At 32.4% G+C, this 13,647-nt stretch overlaps 1 protein-coding gene across 1 annotated transcript in view; it reads right to left on the minus strand.

Moving 5' to 3' along the window:
• The window catches only part of MGAT4C (MGAT4 family member C), an 879,465-nt gene that overhangs the window by 761,756 nt on the left and 104,062 nt on the right, over positions 1–13,647 (minus strand). Inside the window, exon 2 of the mRNA XM_070788899.1 lies at positions 12,754–12,786. The gene's annotated coding sequence lies outside the window, so the exon portion shown is untranslated. The remainder of the gene's footprint in view (positions 1–12,753; positions 12,787–13,647) is intronic.

The following is a 13,647-nucleotide window of genomic DNA, read 5'->3' on the forward strand; positions in this document are numbered from 1 at the left end:
TGCATACATCATCAGAGAAGTAAATTTTAGAATAGCACTTTACCTATTCTGTATTAATATTCCATTTGATATAAAGTTCTCACACATATGCACACAAAATCATAATTCTGTAAGTTGAGCCCACTTTCTTTTTTCTGATATTAGTGATAACTGAGAGTTATTAATCACTGACCTATATAAAACTTTCCTTCAAATAAAAATTATGGTTATGACATTACTGCTTTTTAAAGAATGTTAGTCGCTGAGTTGTATCCAACTCTTTGGGATCCCATGGACTGTAGCCTGCCAGGCTCCTCTGTCCATGAAATTCTCTAGGCAAGAACACTGGGGTGGGTTGCCATTCCCTTCTCCAGGGGATCTTCCTGACCCAGGGATTGAACCCAGGTCTTCTGCATTGCAGGCAAATACTCCAACTTACATTACAATTGAAAAAGCAAAAAAGGCATAAGAGTAGCCAAAATATGTATTAAAAACATTCAACTTCATTAATTGTCTATATAGCAAATTAAAATAAAAATAAGTTGCTGCTTTTTACAATCAAATTGGATACCTGTGATTGGATTCCCTTTTCCTCTGCTGATAAAGTTGTGGTAAATAATCATGAACATCTAATGTGGATAATAAGACATTACATAATCTTTCTAGAAAGAAATTTCTCAAAACGTATTTGTAATCACTGTCTCCTTGGCTCCACTTCTATCTACAACATTCTGTGTTAAGTCAACTTCCTTAAACTGTTTTAATTTTCTTCTGCCTTAAATCAAAAGTTAAACCTGAGAATAATTTAGGAATTTTCTCACTTCTAAAGGAAAAAATCTAGCAGAAAGGGAAAAGATGAAAGAGTCAAAAAAGGGTTAAAATGTGTCCAAGGTAACATCTGTTCCTAGATCTTGCCACAGTATTGCCCCCTACCAGTCGGCACAAGTGTTGGGCTGGATTAACCTTGAACATTAGCCTCAACACTTTTAATAACTGGGAGATGAGACTATTAGCCTAAAGAATAGAATATGGGAAGGGTCCCAAAGCAGGTCTTTCACAGAATTTGGAAATACAGTTGATGCTTGAACAATAAGAGGTTGGAACAGCAACCCTCCATGTTCAAATGTAACTTATAGTTTACATATTTATCCAAGGATCCTCTGCACCTGCAGTTTCACAGATCCTTAGTTTCAGACAATTTTAGTAAGTACTATAGTATTTACCACAGGGGAGGAAAAAAAAAAAAACTGGTGTATAAGTGGACCCAAGCAGTTTAACCTCATGTTGTTCAAAGGATCAACTATAAGAACTAAGGTGAATTCAAAATTTTGTGTATAGATGGTCACAGAACTGTTATATTATACTCCTGAAAACATGGATATTGCTTATTGTCATTTCAGGGATTCAAATGTTTGTCCAGTTCTAGATGATACCTATTAATTTGGAACAAAACATAGGAGGAGGAAAAAATAGAAACTGGATAGGATTTCACCTCACAAACTTAGTTATTGAAATTAGCATTTTCATATTTAAAATTGCTAATATCTCAAATTATGCAAACATGAACAGTTTTGAAAATTTGGTATATTTATAACTCTGTGTCAGGGCCCAGTGAACAATCTGAGTGGCCCAGTGCAAAATGAAAATGTGGGGCTCCTAGCTAAAATATTATTAAGAATTTCAAGACAGCAACAGCAGAACCACAGATTAAGGATGGTGTCCTTCTAAGTGTGTGACCCTGTTTCAACTTCATAAGTCACATGCCCATCCATGAAGCCTGCCCAGCCCTGAGAATGGATACTACATTTTTAAATGGAGAAGTTTTCTATCCTGATATATTATCATAAACTGGATATAGCTTCTCATATTGTATAAGTACCTACTTATAAAGTTCTTTACTCCAAATTTGTAGTTTTTATCCATTTATAAAATTAAATGGATAAAATTCAATACTTTACCCATTTATAAAATTAAAATAAGATAATTAAAAAAAAACAGATTTAAGATTTTAGTTGAAAAAAAAAATGTTTGGAGAACTAAAGAACTTAAAAATGCATTATATATTGAAAAGATATCCAATGTTTTTTAAAGTTTAAGCATTTTAAAATGCACAAATAGAAAATTTATTCTTTTTAATCTTATAACAATAAAATATATCTCAATTCAAGAAAAAATAAAATGATGATATAGGAAAAACATTTTCCAAAATTAAGATGTTTACTAGTTCCTGATCCACGAAAAAAACAATCAATATTTGACCACAATAAATTTAAAAACATCTTCATAGTGTATATGCCCAAAGCAAAAACTCACTAGAGTTTAGCGTATTCAGTGTTTTAGGCTGCATATTATCATCACAGAATAAATGAAGCATTTGAAGGATGCAGTTATATCCAACATTTCATGAGTTAATATTTCAGTTGATGAAGCTATTTGAGTTATCTGATGTCACTGTGACTCACAGCAAAATCATTATTTTTGACAACTGGAATTTCTTTGAGCATTAATCACTGAAATTGGGTATAGAACATAGTAGTACTTTTTTTTTTTTTTTTTCCCCAGATTTTCTTCTTTTAGCCACAACATAAGCAAAATTAACTTTGAAAGAAATGAGAATGGAGTATACTGGTTCTTCTATTCAGGTATCCAGAAGGAAAAGCTCCCTTGAGTTTTCACATGAAAGGTGGCTGTCAGTTGTAGACAGTACTTGCCTACCTTGATTCCCTTCCCTAATAGAGTCTATATGTTTCCACAACCCAATATATACTGATCTATAGCCATTATATCAAAAAAATGAAAAGGCATCCTCCCACCATGAGAGTAATAAAGAGTGCTGATAAAATTGTTTGGCAGAAAGAGATTTTGTTAAAAGGTTAGCAGTACAACACTTTAGTCTGTAAGTAACTGCCAACTATTTACTCTGAAAAATCTCTGTAGAACAAGTTTTCATTCGATTTAATTACTGTGAAATGTTCCACTCAAATACATAAGGCTACAAAACACACACACATGACATGTACGGTATGATATTTGGCAGTTCTACTTCTGGTGAAAAAAAGAATACTGCCATTAACCAATGGCTTCTTTTGTACAATAGATGGTTTAAATGCTGTTTTTTTTTTTTTCCTTTTTTTTTTAAGGCTATGGTTAATATAAAGGTACCTCTGACACTGTACAAATCCCTTTGTGAACATCATTGATTTTGATGAATTGGTTCATTTTTCCCCTTTCAAATGACAATATGTTCCCAGCATCTGTCAAACATTTTAACCAACAAGTATTATGTTGACCCTATCCTCTGAAGATACAATATCTTATTCTGAAAATTTTAATTAATATTCTTGGGTTATCATATGATAAAAATGCATTTGTTATAGCCAAAGGCTTATAAGGGGGTAACATCTCTTAAATATATTAGTATTTATGGTGTACCTCCACTATAAAGGGATGCCTATATACAAAACACATACACAAGCTTCTTTTGTGTGTGTATATATATATAAAGAGAGAGAAAAAAATATATATATATAATTTATATGTGTATATACATATATTTGTATATATATATATGTCAACTTGGAAGATTCTAGCTTTAGAAATAGATAGTTTTATCAAAATGATGAAAGCATGCAATGAATAATTCTCTACATGTTAGCTATTGAGAAAGCATATATATATAATACAAGAAAAGTTATCATAAGATATGCCAAAAAGGCATCACCACCTCAATGGCCATGAGACTGAGCAAACTCCAGGAGACAGTGAAGAACAAAGAAGCCTGGCATGCTGCAGTCCATGGGGTTGCAAAGAGTCAGACATGACTTAGTGATGAAATAACAATATCAAAAAAGATTTAATAGAAAAAAATGCTTAATATAAGCAATAACATTAGAATGTTGGTATCAACTGATTTGATCAAAGGAGAATGAAATAGCAGGAAATTGAAGCCTGGGAAATATACACACATAGAGGAAGAAGAGAAAAGATAATTTAGTCAGAGAGAACACCTAGGAAAATATGCCATGTAGTTCTCATTCAATCATCCAGTTTATCAATCATGTGTTTGTTCATTTATTTCATCATTTATTGACTGATTTATCAAGATATTGAGCCCTACTTTGTCAAAAGCACTGTGATCTATTAAGATCTATGACAAGAGTTAAGAACAAAATATAAGCCAAACAGAAATAAATAAAAATAAGGATTTTAAAAAATATTTTGCATACAAAATAGTCTTAGTTACTGTAGAAGTAGGCTATGGAAGATACATGTACACACAGTGAGTAGGTTGCACTGTATCTGTGAGTCATTATAACATTATAGAAATTACATATCCAGAACAACAGAACTAAATTTCTATTAAAAAATAAATCTGATAGACATCTACCAGACAAAGAAATATATGTATTCCAGAGAGAGACAAGTTGGGGAATGAAGTGTCTTGCTCCTTCATGATTTTTTGTTTGTTTTCCATAGCACAGGTTAGTATTTCGCTATTCTTATTTGTCATGGCTTTTCTGTTTCTATTAGAGGGGTTGTACCTTGGGAACAAATGCTCCAATGTTCTCAGTGTTGTTTGCAGCATCTACCTCTGATATGATACATTAAATCCACACTGTGCTTGTGTGCTAAGTCACTTCAGTTGTGTCCAACTCTTTGCAACCCTATCAACTACAGCCCACCAGGCTCCTCTGACCATGGAATTCTCCAGACAAGAATACTGAAGTGGGTCACCATGCCCTCCTCCAGGGGATCTTCCAGGCCCAGGAATCAAACTCTTTATCTCCTGCATTCCCTGTATTGACAGGTGGGTTCTTTACCACTAATGCCACCTGGGAAACCCACATCCTCCCTAAATATATAGAAAAGAGGATGAATGGAAAGAGTTAGAGAGGGGGGCAGAAAGGAAAGAAGAATGGAGAGAGAGAAGAAAGGAAGGAAAAATCTAAAGGCACTATTTCAGAATCTATTAAAATACTCTAGATATGTTATGAATTGAATAAGATAGCTACAGTCAAAAGTGAATAAAAAAGTACCAGTATTTTTTCCTATCATCTGACATATTTGACAAATAATCCATGAAGTTTTAAGTTTTCATAAGTCACATGAAAATTTACCTCACTATATTAGAGTCAAACCTTAAATAATTACATATAATAATTTATAAATTGTTCCTTTACTTGAAAAACTATAATAATGTTAATAATAATAACAATTTAAATTGATTTGAAGATGTTCATTCACACACAAAACTTTTTAAAGAGTTCACCTTGTTTCTCTTTGGGGTATGTGAGAACACAAAAGCACTGGAAAAATAAATGAATATCACAGAATCATAAAATTGCAGATCCAGGTTTCATTCTCAAATCTGCCACATTTCAAAACATAGGCTTTTACATATTACTCCTCTGTTCATTTATTTTGAATAAATGATAAGAAACCATTTTGATAAACAGCATGCCATCTAATTCTGCTGTTAAATAGTAACTGTGCTTCATGAATTCACTCTAATATTATCTTTTTGATTCCTCTTATTGGTGTACATTAATCTTTGAAAGCAAATGTGACAAAACCTAAATTATCTCATCTCATTTAGCATCTTGCCCTTGCAAGAAAGAGAGCAACAATAAAATGAAAATCAGTTACAGAAGGGCTAATGTACTGGCATGCCAGATCTCTTCAGCTTTACCATTCCTTACTTCCTGAAAAATGAAAGAGGTAAACCCATCTACAAGTTATAAATAGTTTACAAATCAATTTATATGTCATTACACCATGTAAAGTTTGTAAAAAGGAGAAAATTGATTTAATCTATTTGAATGCTGTATGCAAAGAATGTCCTATTCCTCTGATAAGTGGTAACTGTCACCTGATAATAGACACATGCCTTATAATAGTGACATGCCAATTACCAAGAAAAAGATAACACCTTGTATATTTGAAAGTTCAGTACATTTTATGATCAGGCACTAGCTTACTTAGACTTCTAGTAGAAATAATACTATGGTGTACTGGGAGCATAGGGGAATTCCTTGCCAATTAAACACGTAGTTAATACTTCTCACCACCTATCATTGTATACTACACACCCTGATGTTTTCATTGTTCTGCTGATAGATTTTCACTGTCCCATTGTAAAAAAGAATTTCGCTAATTTCCTCACATTTAGGACAATCAGCATTTGAAACAGAACTGTTAGGAGACAATGGCACCATTAAGGGCTTCCCAGGTGGCACAGTAGTAAAGAATCCCCCTGCCAATGCAGGAGACACAAGAGACACGGGTTTGATCCCTGGGTTGGGAAGATCCCCTGGAAAAGGAAATGGCAACCCGCTCCAGTATCCTTGTCTGGAAAACTCCATGACAGAGGAGCCTGCTGGGCTACAGTCCTTTGGGCAACAAAGAGTCAGACATGACTGAGCATAGCACAATGGCATCATTATTAGGTGTAAGATGGAAACCAAATCAATTCATTCACTCTCTTTTTGGCCAACCTTCTCTGGACAAGCTTAGAAAAAAAGGTAAACAATTAGAGAAAAAGGTAAACTAGTAATTATAATTATCCTAACAACTGTAATTCAGAAAGGAATGTTTGAAATAAATCTAATAATTTACAACAAAGGGACAGCGGGGCCTGGTGGGCTGCCGTCTATGGCAGACTGAAGCGACTTAGCAGCAGCAGCAGTATACAGAGCCCCTGAAGTGGCTTATGTAAGTATATGGATTCAATTAAAGTGAAAAATCAGAACTATGTTAGTAGTTTAAAATACTCATACTATAGGAGAAAACAATTTTTACTAAAACCTAATGTCTCCTCACTTCAAATCCTCTTTTTTTTTTCCATGAATAATTATTCTGATAGTGTTTACTTTGAATTGTAAGTTGCCATGCAATTAGTAGCACCAGAATTTGAAGAGGTACATTGTCCTGTCAGAAACGCACGACATAGCTCATTAGTATCAATTAGCAATTGTTTCTTGGTAAGTATTTTTAAAAGCTCAAATGTTAAATTGTGGGGTTATCTGGGGGACAAAACTCATCTCTTGACTAGCCATCAGTTTCTAAAATTATTTGTTTTTACTGAAACGATAGAAAATAACATGAAAAATCAGCTGAAGCATGAAAGAAGAGATTAAAAAATTGCCAGAAGCAAGTAAAAGAATTAGTCAAGGTAACCATCAATAATCACATACCTTAATTGAACTCTAATTCTATGTATTTACAAAAGTATGTATAGCATGCAAATTTGATAATTTTGCAAACAGAACATTTATTTCTAGAATATACTTGTTTCAAAACTGTCTCTATGGTTATTATTAGAGGACTTGGTGTAAATTCTTTGCCATTTAAGCTAAAACGTTTCATATTCTTTTCTTGTCTAGGATTTCTTTTTCTCCTACCATTCTCCATTCTTTCCTGAAATTTATGTAATCAGTGATTCTTAACTAAGAAAGATTTTGTCTCTCCTGGATATGTCTGGAGACACTTACAGTAGTCACAACTTGGGAGGTTCTATACCTTTGGCGTCTAGTGAAAACAGAGCAGGGATGCTGCGAAACATTTGATACAACACAGAGAAACTCCTCATAACAAAAATTATTGAACCCCAAATGTCCATAGTGCTGCTATCAGGGATCTTGATCTAAACCACAGTCATAAAATAAAGTCTGTAACTAGTTTATTTTTCATGTATTTTTCTAAAGAAAAAAAAATCTCTAGATTGTTGTTGTTGTTCTGATTATCTATTACTGTGTTAATAGCCCAAAATAGTGGCTGGAACCAACAGCATCATTTATTTTGTTCATGAATCCAGCACTCCACTGGATTCAGCTAGTCAGTTCTCCCCCTGACTTGGGTCTCCCATGCAGTAGTGGCACAGTGTCTCATTTCAGGCATGGGGTTATCTTGATAACTTCAACACTTGAGTAGCTGGTACAGAGCTGGAAAGAGGCAAACAATGGGTGCCAGAACAGTTGGGGTTGCTGGCTAGTCATCACTTCTTCCTGTATATGGTTTGTCCACCTGATATCTCCTTGTAGTGACATCAGGATAGCTGGGTTTGTTTGTTTGTTTGTTTTAATATGATGGCTGATGATCTTACAGAGCAAACGTCTCAAGAAAGACTGGCAGAAGCTGCGTGCATTTTTATCCAAAGTCACATTGCATTCCTACTACTACATTCTGTTTTACAAGGCAGTTGCAATGTCCTGTCCAGGTTCTAGGAGAGCTGATATAAGCCCCCTCAGTTCTTGAACTGGTGAGTGTCAAAGAACTTGCAGGCACAGTCCACCTTCTTTCCATAAAGTATTTACCTTTTTTACTCGCAAAGTACATCTACTGTCTCTCAGGACCCCCAAATATCTCATATATTATAGCCTCAGACTCAGGCCCAAGTGCAGCATCTTGTAAATATCAGATTTGGGCAGAGACGAGGCTCTATGGGTGTTGTTCTTTAACTACTGTTTGGCTCAGTCTGAAGACCTGTGAACTGAAGAAACAAGCTATCTCCCCACCATACAGCCAACATATACCAGTGGTTCAGCTATGGGATGACTGCTCTATACTCTCTCATTCAAAATATTGGGTATACCATAAAGTTCATTCAGGTTTTTCACAATACAGAAGAACCCAAACAAGCTTTTTGGCCAACCAATAAAACAAATGGAAGCCAGAGTCACTGATTTATAGCATTTCTGAAATACAGCTTGGTTCTTATTGCCAGTTTATTGATAACAGCTTAGTCTTATTGCCTAGAAATGTTTTTCCACAATACCTGGATTTACTTTCTGGGTCCTGATTTTGGTTTCTGATTTGGCCTCTTTTTTTTTTGTAAAGAAATTGTGTTTGCATCTGAACATTTTCTCAGCCTGATTCCAGTCCATAGAAATTCTGGAGTCTAAATCTTATAATTTTATAGTGTCTCTGTCCTTTCAGTCTCATCTGGTTAAATTTTCTTTAAAATTATGTGGGGTCTTTTGTGTGAATTGATTTATGATTCTTCCAATTAGAGAAAATATACTATCACAGATTTATCTTGGGAAAGGTCATTTCTAACTTAGAATATATTGGCAGACATTACTGAGAAGATTTTAGGTCACAAACAATGACATAATGATGCTGTTTCTATTCATATCTCAGCTTTGCATTACTCTGTTTCTTTAGAGTAGCAATCAGGGACAAAGACAGTGACCTAACTTGGATTATTCACACACCCTAAACCAATCTGTCTGACCAACAGCACAGTGAACTTTAATTATATATGAGACTCGAATAGTATGTCTCTGATTCCAGTCTTGGGATTATGAAGGGATACAATCTGGGTCCTCACCTATTAACAAACATGGAATAAACACAGTTATTTTAGTGGAAGAGATATGGTGTTCGTATGAAAAATATGGGTTCACCATATTTCTGTATATGCTTACAATAAGCACATTCTGATTCTTGAGAAGAATATGGAGACATATATACTGCACTGAGGTTTACTTCATGTTCCAGGCCTTTACAAAAATTTATACATTGATAGCCTTATCACATAGTGTTTACCCATTAATTTATATAACACTTGACTTAGAAAGTTGGCTTCTGCCATTCTTTGAATTTTGAGGATATCATAAAAAGAATGTTGCAATGTTTATTACTACTTTTTAGCAATCCATAATTAAACACTTAAAATATTATTATAATCTCTTAAATTCTCTAGAGAATAAAAAAGTGAAATATAACAACTGCAATTAAGTTCCCTGGTATATATGCAAAAAGTATATAATTCAATTTCTCATCTCTGAAAATATTTCTGAAATTGAATGTCTGCTACTTGTGTATGTGTATGTCTTAACCAATTTAGGTAAAGATTAAAAGAGAATACAAAAGGAAGTCAAGATCCTATGGCGTTTTAGGGAATTGAGGCCTCTATGTAAGTATATGTAAGCTTTTCCTTTACCTGGAGATGTACTTGTTCTACAAGGTGCATTGTAGATTTGTAAATTTGACTTTTATAAGATGCTGAAAAAAAATCCAAATCTCAATAAAAATAAATATTCACAGGTTTCATCATATATATGATTTTTGAAAATGTGAAATCTATTATGATTCAAAATATACACTTTGGTATTAATTACAATTTAAAATAGTTAGTGGAAAATTAGCACCCTAACTATTCATTATTGTCTTAAAGTCATGAATTGATTATATGTGAAGTGTGAAATGCAACAATTTTTATGACCTCTTGACACCACTGACCCTTCTCAAATTCTGAAGCCCTATGAAGTTGAATTTTGAAAGAATTACAGACATCCTAATAATATTCTGAAATTAATCTTTATTTATTAATGTGTTACAAAACTAGGTGAATCTAGAGTGTTGTAGATACCTAGATTACTCAAGGGCAACTCAGAATTTTAAGTTATACAAATGTTGAATCAACTATATAAAACATTAACACCTTAATAAACAATTTTTCAGTGAAAAAAAAAAAAAAAAAAAAAAAAAAAAACTAGGTGAATCTAAAGCTTTAAATTTGTTTCTATTACTTCCAGAGCTACCTTTTGGGGCCTCTACTTTCTCTGGTCTAATATCTTATGGGGAGTATTTAAGTAGTCATTTTACACATACATTTTATATATACATTTATATATGTATATAAAAATTTTAATAATTATTATAATAATGACCCAAACTTTTCTACCTTACATGCAGTAACAATAGTCACAAAATATTTATGTGACTTCAGAAAGAAAATATCAACATGTGCTCATTTGTAAAAACAGAAATGCTCTTGGTGAAATGTCATTTTAATAACATGAATATAAACAAATTACTTTTAAATTACTGAAAATTTTAAAATAAACATTGACTTTAAAAGAATCTCTGATAGTCATTAATAAAGACTAATGACATAAAAGTCAAATTTCATGAATCTTGTGACGTTATCTAGAACTTTACATTTTGTATACTGTGCAAAGAGATTGAGGAATCTAGAGTATATAATAATTTTTCTTTTTTTTCCCATTTTTTAATGAATAAGAGAGTATGTGAAAAGTAATCATTACCTAATTGTTTCTCCATTGGTACTTACTAGTTTTCTGAATCTCTGGAAATTACACAATATGGCTATAAATCGCAATGATTTTGAGTTAAATTATATCAGACAAAAGATTCCACAAGAAATCAGATAGACACAGAGATTTAAATCACCAACTCCCTTCTTATCCAGTATACCCCTGTGCAAGAGCCACACCTGTGCCCAAAATATTTTGAACAAATATTATGACTTTCTAAGAAGATGGTGAAAAATGCCATCTCAACAACTTCCTTTACAAAGTTAAAACAGATTCTAGTTGCGTCAAATGCATAAAATATCTGTTTTTTTTTCCCTGCATGTTTAGGAATTAACCCTTTATTTTACTTCTATGAAGAAATATGATAGAAATCATTTGAATAGTTAAGGGAACATATAATCATACTCCAAAACTTTCATAGAAGAACGTCAGTATCTAAAGATTACAGATTCCTTCTAACAATACAAGTGAATATACAGTTTTGGTTCATCTCAAGTTTTTAAATAATCATAACAGAAACATCATTTATCACTTGACAAAAGACAGTTTGAAATATCTAAAATCTGAGTGATATCATGTCATAACTATACTTTAAAAATTATAAACTCAATATATTAAATTAGATCCTGAGGAAGTAATATGAAACCATATCAACTTTATTTTCTATAGCAACATTTTCATTAATTAAGATACTAACTTAAGAGAAAACTAAGATAGTATGTCAATTTTCAAGCAGCAAATCAGACAAAGACCCAAAAATATAAAGTACCCATCTGAATAAAATTTCTGTGTAAATTTATGTTTGACCACATGAGTCTGACTAGTATATTTTATGTGCCTGAGTTGCTTCTGGATTCACTGGCAATAAGAAATGTGTCTGCCCACATTAAACAAAACACTTGGTTTCTTTTACTAGACAAAGGGAACGACAGAATTTAAATATTTTCTCTCATTTTTCCTGTAGATTCTAGCAACACAACCTTGTCAAGAGCTTGACTATAATAAATCATTAATCCGGGTGTTTGTGTATATAAATACAAGTGTATGTATGTATATACATATATATATATATATATATATATATATATATATACAGTAAGAAATTTAAGATTGCCTATAATTCAATCCCCTGGAATTGGTCATTGTTAGTATGTGGATCTACACATACACATTATTCTGTTTTCACTGTTTAATGTGTATAATATATATTGTCAAATCTTACTTGATAGCAATTGAATAAAATTTAATAGATATATAATAAAGAAACAAATACCACTTTGCATTGGTGGCTTTATCTAATTATTGATGATTTGAAATTAATTTGAAAATGTAAAAGTAGAATTAAGAAGGTGTAAAATTCAAAATATTATAGCAAAAATATTCCTAAATCAAACTATTTGAATATTCATGATAGAATATAGCTGTCTTAAAAATATGTTTCCCTTTGGAATAAAATCCTAAATCCTGCATGTGGAAATTATAATGTGAGTTATAGCTTAACACACTTAGAGTCAAAAATATTGAAAGGCTCCACTGCAATCACATCTCCAAATTCACTTTTCTTCATTTCACTTTTCTTGAACCTTTGAGCCCTATTTTTATCTTTGATAGGGTTAAATCCAAGTTGTTAACACTTCAGTAGACTAAGTGCCTAAAATAAAGTCTCAACATACAAAACATGATTCACAGTTTCAGAATAGTACATAGTACTTACCCATCCAAGAAGGATATAACAGAAGCTGAGAAGCTGTCAAAGAGAAAAATGTCAGAAGGATTAATAAATCATATTGCTATAACATGATGATGCGAATTGAAAACAGCTATGTAAAAATAGGTAGCTAGCAGTCAGATGGCTTGGCTTCTTTTAGCCTTGGTAGTAGTACATTTATCTTCTGTTATGCACTGGTAAGAAGCTGGCAAGCTTGGTATATATAAACATTACTGAAAGATGTTATGATTGGCTTGGATCCAGAAAATGTGCTCTAACATTACCATTAGCTATCACAGATCTTAAATATCACTGGAAATGATTGAACAGGCAAAAAAAGACAATAACGGGAAGAAAAATTAAGAGTATAATTAGGAATAAAATGTCTTTTCAACATTTTATGACATATGACATAAATTTTATGTCACTTCTAACATAAGAATTTTAAAATAATTTAATAAAATCTAAATGTTCATGTGGTTCATAAGAACAAAGTGAGCACATTGCTATGCAGGGGAAAGAAATATCTAAAACAAGGGATTATTGAATATGATTTTTTACTCTTTTATGGTTTTAATGTTTCTTAGAAACTAATTTTCCTAATGTCTTTTCCCTGTTGTATATGAAAGCTGCTATACTGTTATTTTACTGTCAATTATCTGTGACCCTATATAAAAAATGGCACAACAAAACTAAATAAAGAACCAAAAATATAATTTAAAAAATTAATTAATTGTCAATCTGCAGGCAATGAAACAGAAGCTTTTGAGAAAGTCAGACATTAACTTGGCTGTGATGAATTTCATTTGGTTTGGTGATTTAACAATGATCACAGACTTAGGGCAGTTTATTAATCAATAAACTCAACTGAAATAAAATTAGCCATATATGTAAAATAAA

The sequence above is a fragment of the Bos indicus genome, chromosome 5 (assembly GCF_029378745.1).
Source record: "Bos indicus isolate NIAB-ARS_2022 breed Sahiwal x Tharparkar chromosome 5, NIAB-ARS_B.indTharparkar_mat_pri_1.0, whole genome shotgun sequence".
In the NCBI taxonomy this organism is placed as follows: domain Eukaryota; kingdom Metazoa; phylum Chordata; class Mammalia; order Artiodactyla; family Bovidae; genus Bos; species Bos indicus.